The 26,578-nt window shown below is 45.1% G+C and overlaps 1 protein-coding gene across 15 annotated transcripts in view; it reads left to right on the plus strand.

Annotated features, from left to right (window-relative positions):
- LOC110524627 (receptor-type tyrosine-protein phosphatase F) overlaps nt 1-26,578 on the plus strand; it is a 385,125-nt gene that overhangs the window by 78,285 nt on the left and 280,262 nt on the right. For 7 of the 15 annotated variants that reach the window (XM_090236078.1, XM_090236085.1, XM_090236082.1 and 4 more), the window contains exon 1: nt 25,082-25,579. The exons of 3 other annotated variants lie outside the window; for them this stretch is intronic. The gene's annotated coding sequence lies outside the window, so the exon portion shown is untranslated. Of the gene's footprint in view, nt 1-25,079; nt 25,580-26,578 lie in introns of those variants that run through there. 5 more of the 15 variants (XM_090236079.1, XM_090236086.1, XM_090236083.1 and 2 more) reach the window with 2 other exon arrangements.

Raw genomic sequence — 26,578 nt, forward strand, 5'->3', positions numbered from 1 at the left:
ACACTTAGACACACCGGCACACATAAACACACCAACACATTTAGACACACCAACACACTTAGATACACCGGCACACATAAACACACCAACACACTTAGACACACCGGCACACATAAACACACCAACACACTTAGACACACTGGAACACTAAGACACACCGGAACACTAAGACACACCGGCACACATAAACACACCAACACACTTAGATACACCGGCACACTTAGACACATCGGATCAAATAGACACACCAGCACACTTAGACACACCGGAACACTTAGACACACCGGCACACTTAGACACACCGGAACACTTAGACACCCCGGAACACTTAGACACACCGGCACACATAGACACACCGGCACACTTAGACACACCGGAACACTTAGACACACCGGAACACTAAGACACACCGGCACACTTAGACACACCGGAACACTTAGACACACCGGCACACTTAGACACATCGGATCAAGTAGACACACCCGCACACTTAGACACACCGGAACACATAGACACACCGGCACACTTAGACACACCGGCGCACATAGACACACTGGCACACTTAGACACACCAGAATACATAGACACACCGGCACACATAGACACACCGGAACACTAAGACACATCAGCAAACTTAGACACACCGGAACACAGAGACACACCGGAACACATAGACACACCGGACCACTTAGACACACAGGACCACAGAGACACACCGGCACACTTAGACACACAGGAACAGTTTGACACCCTGGAAAACACTTAGACACACCGGAACACTAAGACACACCGGCACACTAAGACACACCGGAACAGTTAGACACACCGGCACACTTAGACACACCAACACACTTAGATACACCGGAACACTAAGACACACCGGAACACATAGACACACCAACACACTTAGACACACCGGAACACTAAGACACACCGGCACACTAAGACACACCGGAACAGTTAGACTCACCGGCAGACTAAGACACACCAACACACTTAGACACACCGGAACACTAAGACACACCGGAACACTTAGACACACCGGAACACTTAGACACACCGGAACACTAAGACACACCGGAACACTTAATCACACCGGAACACTAAGACACACCGGAACAGTTAGAAACACCGGAACACTTAGACACACCGGAACAGTTAGACACACAGGAACACTTAGACACACCGGAACACTAAGACACACCGGCACACTAAGACACACCGGAACAGTTAGACTCACCGGCAGACTAAGACACACAGGCACACTTAGACACACCGGAACACTAAGACACACAGGCACACTTAGACACACCGGAACACTAAGACACACCGGAACACTTAGACACACCGGAACACTTAGACACACCGGAACACTAAGAAACACCGGAACAGTTAGACACACCGGAACAGTTAGACACACAGGCACACTAAGACACACCAACACACTTAGACACACCGGAACAGTTAGAAACACCGGAACACTTAGACACACCGGAACAGTTAGACACACCGAAACACTTAGACACACCGGAACAGTTAGACACACCGGAACACTTAGACACACCGGCACACTTAGACACATCGGATCAAGTAGACACACCCGCACACTTAGACACACCGGAACACTAAGACACACCGGCACACTAAGACACACCGGAACAGTTAGACTCACCGGCAGACTAAGACACACCAACACACTTAGACACACCGGAACACTAAGACACACCGGAACACTTAGACACACCGGAACACTTAGACACACCGGAACACTAAGACACACCGGAACACTTAATCACACCGGAACACTAAGACACACCGGAACAGTTAGAAACACCGGAACACTTAGACACACCGGAACAGTTAGACACACAGGAACACTTAGACACACCGGAACACTAAGACACACCGGCACACTAAGACACACCGGAACAGTTAGACTCACCGGCAGACTAAGACACACAGGCACACTTAGACACACCGGAACACTAAGACACACAGGCACACTTAGACACACCGGAACACTAAGACACACCGGAACACTTAGACACACCGGAACACTTAGACACACCGGAACACTAAGAAACACCGGAACAGTTAGACACACCGGAACAGTTAGACACACAGGCACACTAAGACACACCAACACACTTAGACACACCGGAACAGTTAGAAACACCGGAACACTTAGACACACCGGAACAGTTAGACACACCGAAACACTTAGACACACCGGAACAGTTAGACACACCGGAACACTTAGACACACCGGCACACTTAGACACATCGGATCAAGTAGACACACCCGCACACTTAGACACACCGGAACACATAGACACACCAGCACACTTAGACACACCGGAACACATAGACACACCGGAACACTTAGACACACCGGCACACTTAGACACATCGGATCAAGTAGACACACCCGCACACTTAGACACACCGGAACACATAGACACACCAGCACACTTAGACACACCGGAACACATAGACACACCGGCACACTTAGACACACCGGCGCACATAGACACACTGGCACACTTAGACACACCGGAACACATAGACACACCGGCACACATAGACACACCGGAACACTTAGACACACCGGAACACTTAGACACACCGGAACACTAAGAAACACCGGAACAGTTAGACACACCGGAACAGTTAGACACACAGGCACACTAAGACACACCAACACACTTAGACACACCGGAACAGTTAGAAACACCGGAACACTTAGACACACCGGAACAGTTAGACACACCGAAACACTTAGACACACCGGAACAGTTAGACACACCGGAACACTTAGACACACCGGCACACTTAGACACATCGGATCAAGTAGACACACCCGCACACTTAGACACACCGGAACACATAGACACACTGGCACACTTAGACACACCAGAATACATAGACACACCGGCACACATAGACACACCGGAACACTAAGACACATCAGCAAACTTAGACACACCGGAACACAGAGACACACCGGAACACATAGACACACCGGACCACTTAGACACACAGGACCACAGAGACACACCGGCACACTTAGACACACAGGAACAGTTTGACACCCTGGAAAACACTTAGACACACCGGAACACTAAGACACACCGGCACACTAAGACACACCGGAACAGTTAGACACACCGGCACACTTAGACACACCAACACACTTAGATACACCGGAACACTAAGACACACCGGAACACATAGACACACCAACACACTTAGACACACCGGAACACTAAGACACACCGGCACACTAAGACACACCGGAACAGTTAGACTCACCGGCAGACTAAGACACACCAACACACTTAGACACACCGGAACACTAAGACACACCGGAACACTTAGACACACCGGAACACTTAGACACACCGGAACACTAAGACACACCGGAACAGTTAGACACACCGGAACAGTTAGACACACAGGCACACTAAGACACACCAACACACTTAGACACACCGGAACACTAAGACACACCGGAACACTTAATCACACCGGAACACTAAGACACACCGGAACAGTTAGAAACACCGGAACACTTAGACACACCGGAACAGTTAGACACACAGGAACACTTAGACACACCGGAACACTAAGACACACCGGCACACTAAGACACACCGGAACAGTTAGACTCACCGGCAGACTAAGACACACAGGCACACTTAGACACACCGGAACACTAAGACACACAGGCACACTTAGACACACCGGAACACTAAGACACACCGGAACACTTAGACACACCGGAACACTTAGACACACCGGAACACTAAGAAACACCGGAACAGTTAGACACACCGGAACAGTTAGACACACAGGCACACTAAGACACACCAACACACTTAGACACACCGGAACAGTTAGAAACACCGGAACACTTAGACACACCGGAACAGTTAGACACACCGAAACACTTAGACACACCGGAACAGTTAGACACACCGGAACACTTAGACACACCGGCACACTTAGACACATCGGATCAAGTAGACACACCCGCACACTTAGACACACCGGAACACATAGACACACCAGCACACTTAGACACACCGGAACACATAGACACACCGGAACACTTAGACACACCGGCACACTTAGACACATCGGATCAAGTAGACACACCCGCACACTTAGACACACCGGAACACATAGACACACCAGCACACTTAGACACACCGGAACACATAGACACACCGGCACACTTAGACACACCGGCGCACATAGACACACTGGCACACTTAGACACACCGGAACACATAGACACACCGGCACACATAGACACACCGGAACACTTAGACACACCGGAACACTTAGACACACCGGAACACTAAGAAACACCGGAACAGTTAGACACACCGGAACAGTTAGACACACAGGCACACTAAGACACACCAACACACTTAGACACACCGGAACAGTTAGAAACACCGGAACACTTAGACACACCGGAACAGTTAGACACACCGAAACACTTAGACACACCGGAACAGTTAGACACACCGGAACACTTAGACACACCGGCACACTTAGACACATCGGATCAAGTAGACACACCCGCACACTTAGACACACCGGAACACATAGACACACCAGCACACTTAGACACACCGGAACACATAGACACACCGGAACACTTAGACACACCTGCACACTTAGACACATCGGATCAAGTAGACACACCCGCACACTTAGACACACCGGAACACATAGACACACCAGCACACTTAGACACACCGGAACACATAGACACACCGGCACACTTAGACACACCGGCGCACATAGACACACTGGCACACTTAGACACACCGGAACACATAGACACACCGGCACACATAGACACACCGGAACACTAAGACACATCAGCAAACTTAGACACACCGGAACACAGAGAAACACCGGAACACATAGACACACCGGACCACTTAGACACACAGGACCACAGAGACTCACCGGAACACATAGACACACAGGAACAGTTTGACACCCTGGAAAACACTTAGACACACCGGAACACTAAGACACACCGGCACACTAAGACACACCGGAACAGTTAGACACACCGGCACACTTAGACACACCAACACACTTAGATACACCGGAACACTAAGACACACCGGAACACATAGACACACCAACACACTTAGACACACCGGAACACTAAGACACACCGGCACACTAAGACACACCGGAACAGTTAGACACACCGGCACACTTAGACACACCAACACACTTAGATACACCGGAACACTAAGACACACCGGAACACATAGACACACCAACACACTAAGACACACCGGAACAGTTAGACTCACCGGCAGACTAAGACACACCAACACACTTAGACACACCGGAACGCTAAGACACACCGGAACACTTAGACACACCGGAACACTTAGACACACCGAAACACTAAGACACAACGGAACAGTTAGACACACCATAACAGTTAGACACACAGGCACACTAAGACACACCAATACACTTAGACACACCGGAACACTAAGACACACCGGAACACTTAATCTCACCGGAACACTAAGACACACCGGAACAGTTAGAAACACCGGAACACTTAGACACACCGGAACACTAAGACATACCGGCACACTAAGACACACCGGAACAGTTAGACTCACCGGCAGACTAAGACACACTGGAACACTTAGACACACCGAAACACTTAGACACACCGGAACAGTTAGACACACCGGAACACTTAGACACACCGGCACACTTAGACACATCGGATCAAGTAGACACACCCGCACACTTAGACACACCGGAACACATAGACACACCAGCACACTTAGACACACCGGAACACATAGACACACCGGCACACTTAGACACACCGGCGCACATAGACACACTGGCACACTTAGAAAAACCGGAACACATAGACACACCGGCACACATAGACACACCGGAACACTAAGACACATCAGCAAACTTAGACACACCGGAACACAGAGAAACACTGGAACACATAGACACACCGGACCACTTAGACACACAGGACCACAGAGACTCACCGGAACACATAGACACACAGGAACAGTTTGACACCCTGGAAAACACTTAGACACACCGGAACACTAAGACACACCGGCACACTAAGACACACCGGAACAGTTAGACACACCGGCACACTTAGACACACCAACACACTTAGATACACCGGAACACTAAGACACACCGGAACACATAGACACACCAACACACTTAGACACACCGGAACACTAAGACACACCGGCACACTAAGACACACCGGAACAGTTAGACACACCGGCACACTTAGACACACCAACACACTTAGATACACCGGAACACTAAGACACACCGGAACACATAGACACACCGGAACAGTTAGACTCACCGGCAGACTAAGACACACCAACACACTTAGACACACCGGAACGCTAAGACACACCGGAACACTTAGACACACCGGAACACTTAGACACACCAAAACACTAAGACACAACGGAACAGTTAGACACACCGAAACAGTTAGACACACAGGCACACTAAGACACACCAATACACTTAATCACACCGGAACACTAAGACACACCGGAACAGTTAGAAACACCGGAACACTTAGACACACCGGAACACTAAGACATACCGGCACACTAAGACACACCGGAACAGTTAGACTCACCGACAGACTAAGACACACCAACACACTTAGACACACCGGAACACTAAGACACACCGGAACACTTAGACACACCGGAACACTTAGACACACCGGAACACTAAGACACACCAACACACTTAGACACACCGGAACAGTTAGAAACACCGGAACACTTAGACACACCGGAACAGTTAGACACACCGGAACACTTAGACACACCGGAACACTTAGACACACATGAACACAGAGACACACCGGAACACTTAGACACACCGGAACACATAGACACACCGGAACACTTAGACACAGACAAGCAGATGATGACGCCTGTGCACACACATCTTTAAGCACTTTTCTCTGCCTGCTCGAGCCTATCCTGTAAACAAAGCAAGGGTCAATCACAACACACACACACACACCGCTCCAAAACTACTGCATATATTGCAGAGAAAACGCCCTGTATGTAAAAATCTATTAATTCCACAAGGCCCAACAAACAGTGACACATTACAGTAATAAGATCAATTTTGGATGAGATCAATATGCTGAGCATGAATACATCTTTCATCAGACGTTGCAGCGAGGGTTTATTGACCGCAGTTGCGTCCGACATGCCACCCTATTACCAAATAGTGCACTGCTTTTGACCTGAGCCATATGGGCCCTGGTCAAAAGTACTGTACTAGATAGGGAATAGGGTGGCATTTGGGAAGCAGACCAGAGCTGTAATTAAAGACATTTTGACAGGCACACCCTGCAGGCCGGGTGGTTTATCCTCATACCTGTCTGCTCTCACACAGGCACCTTGTTAGACACATCTGGCCAATGACAGGCCTGGGATCTGATCTCACACCAGTGCCAGGACAATGCTCCTCAATCTGGGCTGTTCAGGCTCAGTCACAGGTCTTTGCTAATGCTGTAAAAGTTGTGCATAGAGGTGATTACATCCAGTTATATCAAATCAAATCAAATTGTATTAGTCACATACGCCGAATACAACAGGTACAACCTTACAGTGAAATGCTTACTTACGAGCCCCTAACCAACAATGCGGTTTAAAAAAATACAGATAAGAATAAGAGATATGAGTAACAAGTAATTAAAGAGCAGCAGTGAAATAACAATAGTGAGACTATATACAGGGGGTACCGATACATAGTCAATGTGTCGGGGCACCGGTTATTTGAGGTAGTACAGTATGTACATGTAGGTAGAGATATTAAAGTGACTATGCATAGATGATAACAGAGAGTAGCAGTAGTGTAAAGAGGGGGTGAGGGCGGGGGCACTGCAAATTGTCTGGGTAGCCATTTGATGAGATGTTCAGGAGTCTCATGGCTTGGGGGTAGAAGCTGTTTAGAAGCCTCTTGAACCTAGAATTGGCCCTCCGGTACCGCTTGCCGTGTGGTAGCAGAGAGAACACTCTATGTCTAGGGTGGCTGGAGTCTTTAACAATGTTTAGGGCCTTCCTCTGACACCTGCTGGTATAGAGGTCCTGGATTGCAGGAAGCTTGGCTTCAGTGATGCACTGGGCCGTACGCACTACCCTCTGTAGTGCCTTGCGGTCGGAGGCCGAGCAGTTGCCATACCAGGCAGTGATACAACCTGTCAGGATGCTCCTAATGGTGCAGCTGTAGAACCTTTTGAGGATCTGAGGACCCATGCCAAGTCTTTTCAGTCTCCTGAGGGGGAATAGGTTTTGTCATACCCTCTTCGCGACTGTTTGTTGTTGATGTGGACACCAAGGAACTTTAAGCTCTCAACCTGCTCCACTGCAGCCCCATCGATGAGAGTGGGGGTGTGCTCGGTCTTCTTTTTCCTGTAATCCACAATCATCTCCTTTGTCTTGATCAAGTTGAGGGAAAGGTTGTTGTCCTCGCACCACACGGCCAGGTCTCTGACCTCCTCCCTATAGACTGTCTCGTCGTTGTCGGTGATCAGGCCTAACACTGTTGTGTCATGGGCAAATGATAGTGTTGAAGTTGTGCCTGGCCGTGCAGTCATGAGTGAACAGGGAGTACAGGAGGGGACTGAGCACGTACCCCTGAGGGGCCCCTGTGTTGAGGATCAGTGTGGCGGATGTGTTGTTACCTACCCTTACCAGCTGGGGGCGGCTCGTCAGGAAGTCCAGGATCCAGTTGCAGAGGGAGGTGTTGAGTCCCAGGGTCCTTAGCTTATTGATGAGTTTAGAGGGCACTATGGTCTTTAACGCTGAGCTGTAGTCAATGAATAGCATTCTCACATTGGTGTTCCTTTTGTCCAGGTCGGAAATGGCAGTGTGGAGTGTAATAGAGATTGCGTCACATATGGATCTGTTGGGGCGGTATGCAAATTGGAGTGGGTCTAGAGTTTCTGGGATTATGATGTTGTTGTGAGCCATGACCAGCCTTTCAAAGCACTTCATGGCTACAGAGGTGAAGCGCTACAGGTCGGTAGCTATTTAGACAGGTTACCTTAGTGTTCTTGGGCACAGGGACTATGGTGGTCTGCTTAAAACATGTTGGTATTACAGACTCGGACATTGAGAGGTTGAAAATGTCAGTAAAGACACTTGCCAGTTGGTCAGCGCAGGCTCATGGCACACATCGTGGTAATCCATCTGTATAGATATTATAAAGATATTCTTGAGAAGTTGTTGTGTTGGTGTTTATTCAAGATCTACTGGGCCATGTTAAGATCAAGGACCAGGTACTTAAGGGTTAGCTAGACTGCAATATTGTTGATCGGCAGCTTAGAGTTAGGATTCTACGACTAAATTCAAACGGAACATTTGAAGAAAGGGCTTTGCTACAGCCACAGTGCTCTCTCGTCCTTACATACCTATTACAAAGATAAGCAAACCTTCTCCCTGTAGTGTAAAGCTGTATTCCTAATGGGCTGGCTGAAGTTGAGTGAATAAAATCTAATTGAGTGGAAGAGTTTATAAAGAAGTCAATGATAACATGATGAGGTCATAATTGTGAGATGCAGGCAGGAAGTGGCAATAACTGGCCACAACAATACTCTGTGCTTCAGGCTCACTATTAGATTTGATTAAACTGGAAATGGAGCTCGAACTAGGTGGAGTATTTTCCCTTGCGACTAAGGTTTTTACATGGCTGGGTGGAAATGTTTACCATAGGTTTGATGTACAGTGTTCAATATATTTGTTTGAGAACTCCTGATACACAACTCCATGTCAAAATCCTCTTACATTACCCTCCAGGTTTTACATGAAGATACTGTAGTGCAGGGGTATTCAACACTTACCCTACCTGATAATGAATTGCACCCACATGGAGTCCTAGGTATAAATCAGTCCCTGATTTGAAGGGAAGGATGAAAAACGCAGTGGAACTGGTTTCGCTCTCCATATTTGAATTGGAGCGCTGTAGTGGAATGGTTACTCTCTTAGTCACAATGCAGGTACTAATGGAGCAATGTGAGGAAAAGCTCAGTCCTCAGTTCCCCAACCACTAGGGTTGCAATTTTCCATGGGAAGTTAAGCCCTGGAATTTGGGGAATTTTGCTTAAATTCATCAAAAAAGTTAGCTTACAACAGTGAACCTTTTTTTGTTGGGTACACATAAGGCAATTCTAGGTCTTGTGGCATATGTTGGTTAAACTATCCACAATTCAATGGAATTGCAACCCTCTACATGCACAGTGCATTCTTCCATCACATGTTCAGATGATTCTCAAGATCTTGCACACTAATGAGATGCTACTGAGCCCACACTACTACACTGTCTGAGCCAAGGACTACATGCTTTCTGGTAAGTTTTGATTACAATAATGGGTTGGGTGAATATATTTGATATGACATACATTATTTTTTGTTAACTAGTAAATAGTAGCCTACAGCAAAGTGTGTTTCAATCATTTCTAACTTGTTAACAATTTCTGCTAGTTAGTTTTTGCTACCATATGGGTTTTAGCTTGCTTGAGCCTGCTAACTGAGAAGTGTTAATTTACTTGTTTCAATATGTTTCATTTTTTTAAAAAATCTTAAATCTAACTGCTTAACTATTTATCTGTACATGGAATTGTATGGGTTTTTTTTACTCATTTTTTTCTAATCTTTACAGGAAAATGCCACGGGCACTATCTGATGTGTGGAGTCATTTCGCTGCAGCTAATGTAGAAGGAAAAGCTGTGTACATTTGCAAATACTGTACCAAATCATATGTGAAGAATGCAACAAAGATGAAGAATCATCTGGCCAAGCGCATAAAGTTCCCTCAGTGCTCACAACAAGCAACCTCTGACAAAAGTCCCTCTACTTCTATTCGAGGTGAAAATGATGAATCAGACACCTTATCGATACCAACAGCTCATGGTCCTCAAGGACTCATTGGACGAACATAGTCAGAGAAATGCTGATGAATGTCTTGCTCGAGCTGTGTATGCAACTGGTTCACCTCTAATGCTCACAGGCAATGTGTATTGGAAGAGATTTATGAAAGTTCTTCACCCAGCATACACCCCTCCAACCAGACATACTTTATCTACTCATTTTCTGGATGCAGAGTTCAACAGAGTTCAAGTCAAGGTCAATCAAATCATAAAGAAAGTAGACTGTATTGCAATCATCTCTGGTGGGTGGACAAATGTTCGTGGGTAAGGAATAATTAACTACATCATCTCCACCCCTCAACCAGTATTCTACAAGAGCACAGACACAAGGGACAACAGACACACCGGTCTCTACATTTCAGATGAGCTGAAGGCAGTCATCAATAACCTTGGACCACAGAAGGTATTTGCACTGGTGACAGACAATGCTACGAACATGAAGGCTGCTTGGTCTAAAGAGGAGGAGTCCTACCCTCACATCACACCCATTGGCTATGCTGCTCATGCATTGAATCTGCTCCTCAATGACATCATGGCACTAAAAACAATGGATACACTCTACAAGAGAGCCACGGAAATGGTTAGGTATGTGAAGGGTCATCAAGTTATAGCAGCAATCTACCTCACCAAAGTGAGAAGAATAAGAGCACCACATTGAAGCTGCCTAGCAACACCCATTGGGGTGGTGTTGTCATCATGTTTGACAGTCTCCTGGAGGGGAAGGAGTCTCTCCAAGAAATGGCCATATCACAGTCTGTCGATATGGACAGCCCCATCAAGAGGATCTTCCTGGATGATGAATTTTGGGAGAGAGTGGTAAGCAGCCTGATACTCCTGAAACCTATAGCAGTAGCCATTGCGCGGATTGAGGGAGACAATGCCATCCTGTTTGATGTTCAGATTCTGCTTGCAGATGTAAGAGAAGAAATCTGCACTGCCCTGCCCACTTCACTGTTTTTACTGTTGCTCCAAGCACAGGAAACTGCAGTTCTGAAATACATCAAAAAGCGTGAAGACTTCTGCCTGAAGCCCATACACGCCGCAGGGCCCATGTAGAACCCCAAGTATGCTGGCAAGCTGGCAAGAGCATCCTGTCTGGTGCAGAGATCAACAAGCCCTATGGTGTCATCACTACCGTGTCTCACCACCTTGGTCTGGATGATGGCAAGGTTCTTGGCAGTCTGGCGAAAGGCTTTGGGAAGGGCTTTGGGATGGAGATGCAATATGGCAGTCGTGCCAACATATCTCATCAGCCACCTGGTGGAAGGGACTTTGTGGATCTGAGGCTCTGAGGCTCTTTCCCCTGTTGCCTCCATCATCCTCCAAATCAAACCAACTTCAGCCGCCTCAGAGCGCAACTGGTCCTTGTTTTGGAACACACACACCAAAGCATGCAACAGGCTGACCAATACAAGGGTTGAAAAATTGGTGGCCATCCTGGCAAATTTGAGGCTTTTTGAGCCTGACAACAAGCCATCCTCAACAAGGTTGGAAAGTGACAGTGAAGATGAACATTGAGGAGGTCCAGGGAGAAGACATGGAAGCCTGAGAGGAAGACAACCAAAGCTTTAGTTTCTAGACTATCATTTTACGTATGTTGAAAACGTTTTTGGGAGATATGATCATTGGGGATCATTCAATATTCCATGTATTTTTTTGTTCAGTGAAATCATCCCATGTGAAGAGTCAACTAATTTATTTAAAGTTCAATTCGTAACAAATGTATTTTTATTTTTTTCTTTGGAAGGATTTAGTCATTTGCATTTATGTCTACTTATGGTAAATGTTTATGTTTCTGTCTCCATATGATATGGTAAATATATCCAATGCAAAAAACATAACATTTAAATCGTATTAATATGAATTTGCACATATTCCCGTTAATTCCCATATATTCCCATTTATTCCCACGGAAAGTTTCCACCTCTGAATTTTCCCCAAAATGTGCACCCCTACCAACCACACAGCCTTCAAGTTGTCTTCTCTCTCTTCACATGCCTCATTACAATGTGGAATAAAACAGCAAACCCTGTTTCTCCTCACCTCTCCTCTGCCTTAGGGAGTGTTGTTTCTCTCCCTCTCTCCCCCCTCTCTCTCGCCTCTCTCTCTCCCACCCTCTGTCTCCCCTTGCCTACACTTCCCACACAACTCATTCAAGGTCCTGTCTTGTCTGCCGTGGCCACACAGAAACTCCATTATTCATCTCTCTCCCCGTGACCTTCTGTGTGATCAGTAGCAATGGAGGTCAGAGACTTGGCGACCCTCTTCCTTGTCTCCTTGCAATGTTAATATCAGCAGCCCGTAGCACCATGTCAAAGGTGACTTCCTGTAGGAATCACACAACTTTGTTATGCCTGTAATCCTTCCCTACAATAGGATTTTTTTTATTTTTAAACACATGGCGTGACTACTCAAATGTGTCTTAAATGCTACCCTTTTCCCTTTATAGTGCCTATAGGGCTCTGGTCAAAAGTAGCACACTGTATAGGGAATAGGGTGCCATTTGGGATGCATCACTCATCCTCCCTCCCAGCCTTGCTGTAGGGTTGCAGAGACAAGTTGTCTTTATTCTGTGCTGCTAACGCTTTCCCGCCCTTCTTAACAGTGTACCCTTATCTCTCCCAAGACTCCACAAGCTCCCCTTCAGTGCATATTCTAGGGGAGACAGACAGGCAGGCCAGTACTTGAAGTTAGGAGAAGCAGCTCTATTCAGGGAAATGGGAGCTAATGGTGCTCTCAGTTCTCCCAGGGGCTGATGATGCCTTCAAGCCACCTACAGTGTTACTACCGACATCACCTGGTTATTGCAAACATGCAGGTAGCTATTTTCCTGCCTGGATACCACCTCAATAATGCGGCCCCTATGATTCGATTTCCATGGAAGATGTGGGTGTTGTGAGTGTGACTCACCACTGCCTGGCTTAATATCATCAGCATGGAACTTCAAGTGTAGGTTATAGTGAATGCATCCCAAATAGCACCCTATTCCCTATTTAGTGCACTACTTTTGACCAGGGCCCGATGACCAGGCCATATGGGTCTGGTCAAAAGTAGTGCACTATAGTGAATAGAGTGCTATTTGGGACGTCGCCAGTGTTGCTCTGATTGCTGCTGATGAGTACATGCTGATGCCTCTGGAGAGCCTGAGAGAACCTGTTGACTGTGTGAGAGGCATTATACGTTATGATGCTGCCTGCCTGCATGGAGACAACCATGTCAATCATTTATTCTATAGTTATGGTGCTGAACACTTAACACCTAGGCTGTTCCATGCCCACACCTCCCTCTCTCCTCATCTCGGTCCTTCATCAGTTCGGGCCGTTCCATGCCCCACCTCCCTCCCTCTGTCCTCAGGGGTCCTACTCAGGCACAGTCAACTCCGTCAATACACCTCCCTCCCTACCTCCTCAGGTATCCTACTCAGGCTGAGGCCTAAAGTTGAAAGCTACTGGTAATTTACCAAAGTTACTGGAATCTTTGTTAATAGGTAATTAACAGACAATCTTTGGCAATCTATCGTAACTTCTGTAATTTAGACTTTATTATAACCACTTTAAAAGCATTTATTCATAAATAGTATTCATTCTTTATATCTGTGTTTCTAGTAGATAGACCATATGGTTCAAGAGAAAATAGCCTAATTAATGAGAAAAGCATCTAATCAACAATGCCATTATTTCTGCAAATCTTCCAACTATTGACTTTTCTTCACATCTGCCAAAACATTAACCACAAATAAACATTGACATAGTAAAATAAATAAAAGTGTGTGAAAAATATGAGAGATATTTCATGTTGAAACCCTCATATTAAACACCTATGGTATTCACTAAGTTGATGGTTTATATTCAGGATAATATTTTACAACTTTGTCATTACATTTTTATAATCTTATTTGACTCTTTCATATATTGTACATGTGATATTCCCACACAAAGGGCCAGAGATGATTACAGAAACCTGTCAAAATATGAAGTTCCCAAAAGGGCCACTAGATGTCTTGTGATAGATTATATGAAATCATAATTATGGTAGTTTACTGGTAAATTTCTAAATGGTGAACTCCCTTTGCATCCCTACTAAGACCATTCCGTGAATACACCTCCCTCCTTCCTCACTGGGTTCCTCCTCAGGTTCATAGAACCTGAGGAGTTAGAGGTTTCCATGCCTCCTTACACGGAACCCAAACCGGCTGCGTGCGTGCGCCATCGTGCACCATTGTGCATGAATGTATTTTGTCCCCCCACACCAAATGCCATCATGACATGCAGGTAAAAATATCAAAACAAACTCTGAACCAATTACATTCATTTGGGAACAGGTCGAAAAGCATTAAACATTTATGGCAATTTAGCTAGCTAGCTTGCACTTGCTAGCTAATTTGTCCTGGGATATAAACATTGAGTTGTTATTTTACCTGAAATGCACAAGGTCCTCTACTCTGCCAATTAATCCACATTTTAGTCATCTCTCCTCCTTTCCGGCTTTTTCTTCTCTTGACTTTATATTGCGATTGGTAACTTTCACAAATTAGGTGCATTACCGCCATGACCTCGTTCATCTTTCAGTCACCCACGTGGGTATAACCAATGAGGAGATGGCACGTGGGCATCTGCTTCTATAAACCAATGAGGAGATGGGAGAGGCAGGACTTGCAGCGCGATCTGCGTCACAAATAGAACTGACTTCTATTTTAGCCCTTGGCAATGCAGATGCTCGTTGGCGCACGCAAGCAGTGTGGATGCAATAATTGAAGAATATAGATTTCTAAATGTATTTTGCAACGCGACGCGATTGCTGTAGTCAGCCTGTTACAGTTCACTCTAGTGGGCTGGCTGATCATTATGAAGGTGAAGGTTATGCATAGCAATGTAGATACTAACACATGTTTCAAGGCTACTTTCTTCCTCAATCTGCTGCTGATGAATATCAATATTCTTTGCTAGCTTTACATTTGAGAATGATTTTCTGTTGATAGAATTACAACAACTACAGAGCCAGAGTGAATGGTGGTATCAGACAGAGGTCAGCCACAGGCTGGTTGAGAAGCCTGCAGTGGTGTGGGCTGTGCTGAGCTGGGCTGTTCAGGGCTGGGCTGTGCTGAGCTGGGCTGTTCAGGGCTGGGTTGTGATGGGTTGGGTTGGGTTGAGCTGGGCAGGGCTGGGTAGGGCTGGGTTGAGCTGGGTTGAGCTAGGCTGGTCTAGTCTGGGCTGGGTTGAGCTGGGTTGAGCTAGGCTGGTCTAGTCTGGGCTAGCCCATTTTAAGAAATGTGTGAGTCAGTGCAAACATTGTCCCTCTCATCTGTGACAGAGAGCCAACAGCAAGCCTTGAGACAGAATCCCAGTGTGCTGGAAGAAACTGCATCCGTAATTAGAGCAAGAACATTTGAATGCATTCTGTGGATGATAATGGTACCTCCCTGCATCCCACAGCATCCCACAGTATCACACAGCCCTAGCATAAATCTACCACGGTCCCTGTGTCCTCTCTAACCTCATACAGACGCTTCATCTCTCCTTCTCTCCCAACTCACATCCCTCCCTCCCTCCCTCCCTCTATCCATCCCTCCCTCCCTCCCTCCCTCCCTCCCTCCCTCCCTCCCTCCCTCCCTCCCTCTATCCATCCCTCCATCAATCCCTCCCTCCATGCCTCCCTCCACCCCTCCCTCTATCCATCACTTGCTCCATGCAGTGATTCCATTTATTCCATTTATTCCATTTATGCGTTCACCACTGGATGCCTTCCCAATAACTCCACACACCAGGTGGAACACACACACACACACACATTTTAATTACTTTATCTGAATCCACAAATCACATTACAGTCAATAAGGATTCAAACATTTCATAGGTCAGGCACATATGCAGTGGTGGAAAAAGTACCTAATTGTCTTTAGGAATGTAGTGAAGTAAAAGTAGTCAAAATATAAATAGTAAAGTAAAGTACAGATACCACAAAAAACGACTTAAGTAGCAACTCTCGAGGGAATCACTATGGTAGCTATGGTTATTCTCAAGAACAAGAACACATGCTCAAGATCAAGCTATTAGGATACACATAATATGAAAAGTGTGTGCATGATAAAGTAGTAGAACATTCCAAATGTGTAGGGAGACTTCCAGAATGAAGTACAACTGTATAATAGCATACCCCAATGGGGATCAGGAGGATCCTCAATTAGTACTTGAATATATTGCAGGCTCTGAATGAAAGAGAAAACATGGCTTGCCTTAAACAGTCTTGTCCATAGTTGTCAGTTTAATGTACTAAGATTTGCAGGGGTAAACTAAACTTTTCGGAGAAAAGAGACATTTCCCAGGCAACTTTCAGCCATTTTGGTGCCACAACAGCCCTTCCTTTCCATGGGAGAGCATCTTCAGCTGGCTGAAAGTGAACAGCAGGATCTAAAAGACAGGAGCTGCTGCAATGACATTGGTCAGATGGCCCACTCCCTTCTCATAGTCTCATAAGGGTTTGGAAACAAAATAGATTCATTGAAAGGCTCACTGTCAGGTCAGGATTAGATTAACCCTAAAAAAAAATAGGAAAAGAAATAGAAAATAATTTATTTAAAAAATGACTTCTGTATACTTCTTATCAGGCAACAGCCCCCCTTACAGTCTCTGGTACTGTCCCCTGAGGGAATATCTTACTTTAAAGTATTTTTACTTAAGTACTTTACACCACTGGATATAGGGACACTTCTTCTCCACACAGCAAGGCTGCCCATGACAGCTGACACAGAGCAGTACCTTGCTAGCTGCTTTGCCTTTGTCCTATGCAATCTGAAGGCCACATACTGTCAGCCTATGTACATGGTCAAGACTCCCAAATATCACACACACACACACACACACACACACACACACACACACACACACACACACACACACACACACACACACGGTCTACTAACCTATGTGACCTCACCGCGCTGCCTGTCTTCATCCTTTGTGTTATTCATTCTGTTTGTTTTTAGACGAGGGGCTCTTTGTACATCTCATCTCTCTTCTCTTCTCCTTTCTTCTCCTCTCTTCTCCTCTCCTCTCTTCTCTCTTCTCTCTCTTCTCTTCTCCTCTCTTCTCCTCTCCCATCTCTTCTCTTCTCCTTTCTTCTCCTCTCTTCTCCTCTCATCTCTTCTCTCTTCTCTCTCTTCTCCTTTCTTCTCCTCTCTTCTCCTCTCCTCTCTTCTCTATTCTCTCTCTTCTCCTTTCTTCTCTTCTCCTCTCTTCTCCTCTCCTATCTCTTCTCCTCTCCTCTCTTCTCTCTTCTCTCTCTTCTCCGTTCTTCTCTTCTCCTCTCTTCTCCTCTCCTATCTCTTCTCCTCTCCTCTTTTTTTAATCATTATGTTCATTTTTTTTTTAGAAAAAGAGGATCTCTTTGTTCATCTCTTCTCCTCTCTTCTCCTCTTCTCTTTTCTCTCCTCTCTCTTCGCCTCTCTTTTCTGCTCCTCTGGCCAGTCAGCTGAACGTTCTTTAATTGTCCTCAGAAGAATAAAAGAAGTCTTAATGTTTGAAGGTATTTTGTTTGTTCTGTGTTCTCCCTGTGTTTCAGCTGACTGAGAAACAACAGGGTATTAGAACGCAGCAGAGCCAGTCAGAGAGCATAGGATGATGCTCATAATGAATAATGTTAGCTCACTGTGTGTGTGTGTGTGTGTGTGTGTGTGTGTGTGTGTGTGTGTGTGTGTGTGTGTGTGTGTGTGTGTGTGTGTGTGTGTGTGTGTGTGTATGTGTGTGTGTGTGTGTGTGTGTGTGTGTGTGTGTGTGTGTTCTCATATTGAATTATGTTAGCTAACAGGGAGAGGGGGATAATAAATAACACAGCACCACAAAGCCAACAGGTGAACAGGCAGGAGTCCTGACGCACTCAGACGCATACACACACACAACATGAAGAGTGTGTGTGCCTGCTCCATCCATGTGTGTGTGTCTACCCATACCTGCCTCGACTAATGCAGCTTGTAAGGGAAGAGAGGGAGAGAACCTATAGAAAAGCATGGTGATCAGTTGACTCTGTATGATCATGATCATGTATTTCAACAGAGGAAGAAAATATCTCAACCATCACTTACCACAGCAGAGACAACAGAGAGGAAGACAAGCTGAAGGTGCCCTGGTTGGTAGACTGCGTGAATGTCAACTTCTGGCCACCCACTCCTCTGACAGCCAAGCTCTCAGGGAAGCGTGTGTGTGTGTGTGTGTGCGTGTGAGAGTGCGTTCATGCAATGTGTGTTTTCACATGTGTGCATGATGACTAGGCTGTGGGGCATGTGTGTGTTCCTCTGTACCTCCTCAGCCCTGTTTAGTCAGTTCGTGTGCTGAGCAGAGCTGGAGGAGAGAGAGGAGAGCAGATGCTCTGGCTTTGCCCAACGTGCCTTTACATTGACACATTTCCTCTTTTAATTCAGCTATTTAAATGCAGCTCCAGTTTTTCAATACCTCCTGGGATAACCCAGGAAAAATGATTTGTTGTCTGCATTCTGCTCCATGCACAATGGTACATAGGACAATAACACACACTCCTAGTCATCCTAGCTAGAAGAGTGGAGAACAGTAAACATTACACAAAGTTCCAAAAGAATAAAGACATGTCAAGTGCCATATTATGTAAACCCTGTCTTTCAAAGATAATTAGTAAAAATCGAAATAACTTCAAAGATCTTTATTGTAAAGGGTTTAAACACTGTTTCCATGCTTGTTCAATGAACCATAAACAGTTAATGAACATGCACCTGTGGAATGGTCGGTAAGACACTAACAGCTTACAGACGGTAGGCAATTAACTTCTCAGTTATGAAAACTTAGGACACTAAAGAGGCCTTTCTACAGACTCTGAAAAACACCAAAAGAAAGATGCCCAGGGTCCCTGCTTATCTGTGTGAACGTGCCTTAGGCATGCTGCAAGGAGGCATGAGGACTGCAGATGTGGCCAGGGCAATAAATTGCAATGTCCGTATTGTGAAACGCCTAAGACAGCGCTACAGGGAGACAGGATGGACAGCTGATCGTCCTCACAGTGGCAGACCACTTGTAACAACACCTGCACAGGATCGGTACATCCGAAAATCACACCTACAGGACAGGTACAAGATGGCAACAACAACTGTCCGTGTTTCACCAGGAACTCACAATCCCTCCATCAATGCTCAGACTGTCCGCAATAGGCTAAGAGAGGCTGGACTGAGGGCTTGTAGGCCTGTTGAAAGGCAAGTCCTCACCAGACATCACCGGCAACAATGTCGCCTATGGGCACAAACCCACCGTCGCTGGACCAGACAGGACTGGCAAAAGGTGCTCTTCACTGACGAGTCGCGGTTTTATCTCACCAATTGGTGATGGTCTGATTCACGTTTATCGTAGAAGGAATGAGCGTTACACCGAGGCCTGTACTCTGGAGCGGGATCGATTTGGAGGTGGAGGGTCCGTCATGTTCTGGGGCGGTGTGTCACAGCATCATCAGACTGAGCTTGTTGTCATTGCAGGCAATCTCAACGCTGTGCGTTACAGGGAAGACATCCTCCTCCTTCATGTGTTACCCTTCCTGCAGGCTCATCCTGACATGACCCTCAAACATGACAATGCCACCAGCCATACTGCTCGTTCTGTGCGTGATTTCCTGCTAGACAGGAATGTCAGTGTTCTGCCATGGCCAACGAAGAGCCCGGATCTCAATCCCATTGAGCACGTCTGGGACCTGTTGGATCGGAGGGTGAGGGCTAGGGCCTTTCCCCCCAGAAATGTCCAGGAACTTGCAGGTGCCTTGGTGGAAGAGTGGGGTAACATCTCACAGCAAGAACTGGCAAATCTGGTGCAGTCCATGAGGAGGAGATGCACTGCAGTACTTAATGCAGCTGGTGGCCACACCAGATACTGACTGTTACTTTTGATTTTGACTCCCTTTAGTTCAGGGATACATTATTCAATTTGTTAGTCACATGTCTGTGGAACCTGTTCAGTTTATGTCTCGGTTGTTGAATCTTGTTATGTTCATACAAATATTTATTTTGCTGAAGAAAAACACAGTTGACAGAGAGAGGACGTTTATTTTTTTGCCAAGTTTATATATACAGTGCTGTAATGATTTGCAAATAGTTAAAGTACGAAAGGGAAAATAAATAACATAAATATAGGCTGTATTTACAATGGTGTTTATTCTTCACTGGTTGACCTTTTCTTGTGACAACATGTCACATGTCTTGCTGCTGTGATGGCACACTGTGGTATTTCACCCAGTAGATATGGGAGTTTATCAAAATTGGATTTGTTTTCAAATTGTTTGTGTGTCTGTGTAATCTGAGGGAAATATGTGTCTCTAATATGGTCATACATTAGCAGGAGGTTAGGAAGTGCAGCTCAGTTTCCACCTTCTCTCTCCCTCTGCCTCTGCCTCTCCCGCTCTCTCTCTCCGTCTCTCTCTGTCTCTCTCTCTCTGTCTCTCTCTCTATCCTCTCTCTCTGTTTCTCTCTCTGTTCTCTCTCTCTTTCTCTCTCTCTCTCTATCTCTCTCTCACTCTCTATCGTTCTCTCTGTTTCTGTCTCACTCTATCGTTATCTCTCTGTCTCTCTCTCTCTCTCTATCCTCTGTTTCTCCCTCCGTTTCTCTCTCTCTTTCTCTCTCTCTCTCTCTCTCCCTCTCTCTCTCTCTCTCTCTCACTATCGTTCTCTCTGTTTCTCTCTCACTCTATCGTTATCTCTCTGTTTCTCTCTCACTCTATCGTTATCTCTCTGTCTCTCTCTCACTCTCTATTGTTATCTCTCTGTTTCTCTCTCACACTGTCGTTATCTCTCTGTCTCTCTCTCACTCTCAGGATCTTTATATAGCACCATTTCATTCCATTTAAAGGCTGTTTTTAACCCTAGCCCTCCAGTAATGAAAGGTCTCTGTGAACACTCGTCCTTTAGTGGCACATAGTGAGTTAATAGCCACTCAACATAATGGCGAGAATTAAGGACGACATTAGCTAGCTTGTGAGTGTGCCTATTTACAGTTCCCCAAATGTATGTGTGTGTGTGTGTGTGTGTTTGTGTGTCCGTCTATCATTCAATTCAAATGTTTTATCACGTATCCTTGCTTTAGTAAGTTGCAGCATAACTGTAGGCATGGGAGGTAGTGTTCCTCTTCACAGATGACTGGATTTCCTCCTGACACATTGTTTTTGAAAGCATGATTATGAGACGGTCATTAACCAGCCCTTCACGCTACTTATCAAGCGGACCTGTGTGTGTGTGTTTGCGTGTGTGTGTGTGTGTGTGTGTGTGTGTGTGTGTGTGTGTGTGTGTGTGTGTGTGTGTGCATGTGCGTCTGCGTTAGTGTGTGCCTCAGTCAGCGTTTCCGTTAGGAAAATGAGGCGCCTGACGTGACCAGCAGCATTTTAATTTACTGGACATTTGAGAAAATGACTGGACCCATATGCATTGGGTGCGTAACCTGATAAATGCGTCCACCACGTGCTCAGAATGACAGAAATCACATGTAGATCAGGGTAATTCATCTTAACAGAACATGCAAGTCGAGGATGGAATGACGTGCGTTGTTCTTACCGTGCACTTTGAAGATGTTAGAATAAATGTCCACATTTACTTTTCCTCACAAACAAGACGAGTAACAAACAGAAAAATCACTATCTTATGTCAATCTACTATCCCCCATATTAGGAAAAATTCACCTATTCTATTGGTCAGCTTGTCGAGAAAGAAATAGGGACAGTTGTGGGATGAGAGATCCAACATTTATACAACCAGTATTTATTTTTTTACATTTTATTTCACCTTTATTTAACCAGGTAGGCAGGTTGAGAACAAGTTCTCATTTACAATTGCGACCTGGCCAAGATAAAGCAAAGCAGTTCGACACATACAACGACACAGAGTTACACATGGAGGAAAACAAACATACAGTCAATAATACAGTAGAAAAATAAGTCTATATACAATGTGAGCAAATGAGGTGAGATAAGGGAGGTAAAGGCAAAAAAAGGCTAAATTATAGATGGGCTATGTACAGGTGCAGTAATCTGTGAGCTGCTCTGACAGCTGAGGCTTAAAGCTAGTGAGGGAGATACGTGTTTCCACTAGGCCTAAGTTATAGAAAAAACATAGGAAAAGCAAGGAGGCTGATGGAACAGATCAGAACGTTTAGCTTAAAATGTTGAAAAAATATAATTTCTTCACATTATAAGTGCAGCAATGTGCACAAGACAGCAGACATTTAGGAAGAGGGGAGATGTGATATGTAACAACTACATGGGTTTCTAATATGACTAGGATGTGTTTTTGGCTACTGGACAAGGAAAGAAAGTTGATATAAAATAATTGCCGCCACAGATATGGTTTGATTTTGGCTGGGCTACTTTGAAGGACGGTAACACATACCTCAAAATATGTAGTAAAACAGTCAGGTTTCAAACAATTATTCTGCCTCCAGCTCACTGCAAAGTGGTGTGTGACGTGTTGATGAAACTGCCTTCCGTTGCCTGTGTATTTGCTGTAGCAGATTTCCAGCTCAAAGGCTCTGTGTCTGTATGCTGTATACGTGTGATGAATAAGATACATAACAAATATACTGTACACGTGCCAATTTAATTTCACTAAATTATGCAAATTAACCAATAGACTGATAAGCATGACCATTCAAATGTATTTACATCGACTGGTATTTTCGTCAATGAATAGGCAAAAAAATAATAATCATAGTGGGATTTTTTCTTCACCTGGACAATTGGACGGCGCCAATTTTAATTATTGGCTTTTATATTTTTTTATAGTCCAAAAGCCGGCTATTACTGGCTAATGGAAACCCTGGCCTGTGTGTGTATGTGTGTGCATGTGTGGGCGTGTGTGTCCATGTAATTGGAATGGGGGAAGAAATGCCACCAGCCTCACCTGCTTCCTTTGCCAGGTGGTCATTCACACACACACACACACACACACACACACACACACACACACACACACACACACACACACACACACACACACATACACACATACACACACACACTTTCATGTTCCATGTTTCTTTCGACCCAGTGAAATTGTATGGAGCTCATTTTTCTGGCATTGTTAATCTGTCTGTGAGTAATGTGAGAAGTTTGAAAATGTGTTGTGTGATATTAGGATGTAATGAATCCTCCTCTCAACGCCCCCGTGGGAGTATGACCATGACATCTCTCAGGAGTATTACAGCTGGGCTTTGTTTCAGTTCGGCTTGAGAGAGAGAGAGGGGTTGTAGATGCAGTAGATGCTGCTGTTACCAGACCTATGTTCAAATAATATTTGCAGTCTAAGGTTTATTCTCTGCTAAGCGATCACAACCAAGCTCAAGGAAACAAAGAAATGCGTGCTGTTTTAGTTCAGCTTGACTGACAGACATACATGAACTGTACAGGCTGCAGGAAACAGGTTGAAAGTGAAAACGGACAGAGAGGGTTATTCTGCGTTCAGTTGAAGCACCACTCAGTCATAAGCAATCAGTAGTGCCACGCTCAAGTAAACACAGGAATGCACTCTCACTAGCTCCTTCAACTCAAGAAAATGTGCTTTGGATAAAAGTTTGCAGAAATAACACCCCACTGGGCACACACTGGTTGACTCAACATTGTTTCCCCGTCATTTCAATGAAATTACGTTGATCCTACGTGGAATAAAAGTTGAATTGACGTCTGTGCCCAGTGGGACACTTCTTGAACGGTCTTTAGCTTTATAATAGCTATTTTATTCGTTCAGACAGGTTGAGTTTGAACTGAAAATGAATGTTCCTTTTAAACTCTTTCACCTCACAAACCGTATTAGCAGTACAGCTGGTTAGAGAGAGTCCGTATTCATGTTTTCAAACAAATAACGACTCCTCCATAGTCAGCAACACAACCTAACCTGAATCCCCTTCCCCACCCCCACTCTCTGTCTGTCTCTTCTTCCCTTTTGTTCTGGCGCCAGGTGAAGTGGGAGAGAGGGGGAAGGTCTGGCTCTACCTGTGTAGAATAAAACTTGTCAACAAACCCTCCAATTGGCCAAGGCCCCTTACAACCCATCCCCCAAAATGCTGTCTGAAACTCAACACCTGTGACATCATACTAGGGCATTGGCTGAGGCTGGGCTGGCCTGTTCAGAGCTCAGTGGGTATTCAGTTGAGAGTGTCTCAGGAGACATCGAGCTCCAGTGACCCCAGCAAGACTCCCAGGATTCAGTGGAATCTCTATGGACGGTGGCCTGTTCACACAGCACAGCAAGGAGACCAGGCAGTGGCAGGCAGTTAGAGAAGCTCCAGCCAGAGGAGTTAGACTAGAGAGCAGTTCATTTGAAGTGCTGCAACCTTCCTTCTTTCCCTGCTTCTTTGCCTCCACCTGTAGCGGCTAGCCCCAACCACCCGGGCTATTTCACACGCTCTCTCTCTCTCTCTCTCTGGGACTGCAGACTGACTGAGCTTTTATGCTAAAGGACTAAAGGATTTTGTGTGGAGTCTTTTTGTATTTTTTTTAGGAATAATATCACAAGTTTTAAAGACTATCATTTTCCTGGTGAGTTTCTTTCACTGTGTATTTTTCAGTTGGACCTTGAAATGGGTAAGTGTGTCTCTTCACCGCGCTTCGCTTCGTTGTTCAGAAAATAGATTTTATATAGAAGAAGTGGTCACATGTAAATCATACTATGGAAAGTTGGTCTTCTGTATAAAATTAGTATTTGTTGTACAGAGGTTAATTTAGATGAATTTGATATTTTGTGGTTAAAGCGATTCTCACAGTTTCCTAGGTGCTACATATCTAGAGCCAGATTTGTCTTGTTTGAATGGAAAATTCCAACCTCAATTGTTTCCGTCCATTAACAAAGTTCCCCCACCTGTTCAAAGTAAACAAACACACACAAAGCAATCACAGAATGTTGACTAAAAGCCTATCGCCTCTCATAGTTGTTTTTGCCCTGAGCTACCAGGACTATGTTGAGTTGACAGTTTGTGTGTGACTGTGAGCATGTAGAGGCTGGGGGCCTGTGTGTGTTCTCCACGAGGTCCCCGTCTCCCACTGTAATCTCAGTATACTGAACCCAAGGCCAGTATCTATATTTTGCCTGTAGTTTTTTATGTAACAACCTGAGTTTTAGAAAATAAGCTGTATTTGTTAAGTGAGCGTTATTGTAGGAAAGTGAAGAATCTGTAATAAAGCTTCATATTGTGCCTGGATGAACATTCTCAAGATAATAAATCAAGCCATAATTTCCTTTAATGTTCAGCATGAAAATAATAAACTGTAAGTGGCTTAATTAGTCAGTCATTTTTTTTTGTAGCTGGTTGTGGGTCGTTCCACGAAATCACGAAATGAGTGCCTTTTGCGTCCCTGTGTTATTTTAAGTATAAATTGTACAGTAATTATACATCCTAAAAGCCTGTTATATTAAATTGCGTGCCCTTTAATCTAGACCACATGAAAAAATCAATAAATCAGTTTTTTTATATGATTAAAGACTTGCTAAAGTGCCAAAATGTTGCATTTTGTCATGTCCCTCCACTTAACCCCAACATTTCTCCAGGTTTTCACAGTCATTGTAAAGCCCTAGTGATGTTCTTT

The sequence above is a fragment of the Oncorhynchus mykiss genome, chromosome 5, assembly GCF_057628025.1.
Source record: "Oncorhynchus mykiss isolate SJ-2025 chromosome 5, ASM5762802v1, whole genome shotgun sequence".
NCBI lineage: Eukaryota > Metazoa > Chordata > Actinopteri > Salmoniformes > Salmonidae > Oncorhynchus > Oncorhynchus mykiss.